Source organism: Nematolebias whitei, chromosome 1 (assembly GCF_014905685.2).
Source record: "Nematolebias whitei isolate Nwh7 chromosome 1, NemWhi1, whole genome shotgun sequence".
NCBI lineage: Eukaryota > Metazoa > Chordata > Actinopteri > Cyprinodontiformes > Rivulidae > Nematolebias > Nematolebias whitei.
This window is the reverse complement of record NC_056498.1, coordinates 46,724,661-46,727,150: the sequence shown is the minus strand read 5'-3', so window position 1 is coordinate 46,727,150 and position 2,490 is coordinate 46,724,661. Positions and strand designations below refer to the sequence as shown.

The 2,490-nt window shown below is 41.4% G+C and overlaps 1 protein-coding gene across 1 annotated transcript in view; it reads left to right on the top strand.

The window, feature by feature from the left end:
- cdh23 (cadherin-related 23) overlaps positions 1–2,490 on the top strand; it is a 275,500-nt gene that overhangs the window by 171,239 nt on the left and 101,771 nt on the right. The window lies entirely within an intron of this gene.

Genomic DNA, 2,490 nt, shown 5'->3' with positions numbered 1-2,490 from the left:
AAGATTAGCTGAAAGCTAATAGTAATAAAAGGCTTTGTCGAAGCTACGTGTTGCAAAAGACTATCTGAAAGCTAATAGTAATAAAAAACCTTTGTAGAAGCTACATGTAGTAAAAGATTAGCTGAAGTTTTTCATTTTGCTAATTTCAGCCTAATCTTCTTCTTCATGCTAATTTCAGTTTATGTGCCTGTCAGCTTAATTATGCTAGTTGTAGCTAGTTCTGCTAGTTCAGCTAGTACTTAGCTGTTTTTATGCTATTCTTAGCTTTTTCAGCTAATTCCACCTTTGTTTTTTTTTTTTTTTAGCTCATTTCAACTCTTTTAGCTTCCTTCTGGTAGCTTAAGCTTCTTTCTGTCTTTCAACTATTTTCAGCTATTTTTTGCTAATTTCAGCTTTTTTCAGCTAATTTCCTAATTTGTGTGCTCATTTCTGCTTATTTAAACCTAATTTAACAAATATGTGTTCTTTATGCTTTCTTCTGCTAATTTAGGCTAGTTCTTCCATTTCAGCTACATTTCAGCATGTTTTTAGTTCATTTCAGCTTTTTCTCAGCAAGTTATTTTGCTATAAGCATTCACACTTCATTTTCTCAGGAAATACCATTTCTCTAGTTGTTTTTAACTCTAGCACTCTGAGAACTTCGACTCGCACCGCGACACCTAAACAAGCTTTGTGTAAATGTAAAACTGATCTGACGTTCATCGAGGATGAAACCTCCTGTCGTCAGAATCGAAGCTTTTCGTTTTCTGCTCTTTTTGCTTCCCTGTTTTATCGGAGCCTTGCAGTTTCTGCAGGTATGTGAACAGTTTTCAAGCAGAAAGCTGCTCGACTCGCTGCGTTGGCCATCAGTCACTGCCACGGCGACGGCAGAGGAACACAGGCACAGTCGTAACTAATGGCTCGGCGTTTTCTTTGATTGCACCCAGAAGAGAAAAACCTCTCTGGAGGCTCACGGGGCTACAGCACACCGACAACAGGCCTCGGCGCTCGGCTCGCCGTGTCTGATTATTGGAAGCTAACCTTAATGCTGTTGATATTTATACGCTGCCCCGGAGTGAGGGGGAAGCCAGGTGCACAGTTGTCTCGGTGAATTGCCCGAGAACTTGTACATTATGAGCGCACACACACACACACACACACACACACTGGAGTAAAGAAAAACAAGAAAGGAGTAGGAAGCAGATGGAAGGAGCGACTGTACTGAGAGCCAGAGAGAAGCTGTCTGTTTGCTTCTTGCCTTGGAGGTCTGTGCCTCCTACAAGTGCAGCTTCTAAAACTTAAACCTTAATTTCTTCAGCACTTGCTCTTCTTCTACTCAGCTTTTCAATTTGCTGCCTCCGACGTGTGTAAATAAAAATGTAAATAAAAACAAATCGCATATATTTGCAATTCTTATAAACCCACATTTTGTTCCCTGTGGATCGTAGTAACATGTCACATGGTTAAACTAAGAAACTGGACTTTTTTTTTTTTAAGGAAGATAATTTTGAATTTGATGGAAGCCTTAAAAGTTGTACCAAAAGGCTGTAAAGAAAGTGTTTTGAATATGAAACGGTCACTGGAGCATTTTACAGTTAGGTTAATTTGCAACAGGTCCGTAAAGAACTGAGAATAAAATCTGTGTTTTGGAGGCTGAACCTGTCGGAAGTAAAGATGGGCAGTCGGTCTAAAAGTAGAGGAATCATTTCAGAATCAAGTTCCTGAATAAAGACTTCAATCTCCATCATCTCCAGTTCATAATCTCATCAGAAGAATCTGTAGAAAACTTTGAGCTCAAAGGACGAGGCTGAAGGTCGAGACCTTCAGGCCGTCAGGGGCCCCTGCATAAAACCAGGTCTGGTTCTGTTCAGGAACTCTTCCATAGATCATTGTCTGTAGACACAGTTCATCCACAGATGCTGCTTAAAGCTCTATCAGACAAAGAAGAAGCCAGATGTGAACACCATCCAGAAATGGTGCTGTCTTCTCTGGACCAGAGCTCGTTTCAAATAAACTGAGGTGAAGTTCAGAACTGTTCTGTGGTCAAACTTATCTAAATTTAAATATATTTTGGGGAAACCACAGAAGCAACATCCTCTGCACCAAAGTGGAGAAAAACCCTGTGGACTGTGATCAGCTCAAAAGCCTGCCTCTCCAGTGGTATGGGGGTGCATTAGTGTCTCTAGCATGGGCAATTTAAACATCTGGAAGAGCTCCATCAATGCAGAAAAACATCCAACTTTTACAACATCTGTTGCCGTCCAGGACAGCTGAACAGCTGGAGTTCTCCATCAGACCAAAATGGGACAATATTCCCTCCAAATCCTCCATCAACTAGTCTCCTCAGGTCCTTTAAATTCAGCAACAACTGGTCTTCTGAGATCTTTCAAAACCTCCAACAACTGGTCTCCCCAGGTCCAACTAAACCTCCAACAACTAGTCTCCCCAGGTCCTCCTAACCTCCAACAACTAGTCTCCCCAGGTCCAACTAAACCTCCCAACTGGTCTCCT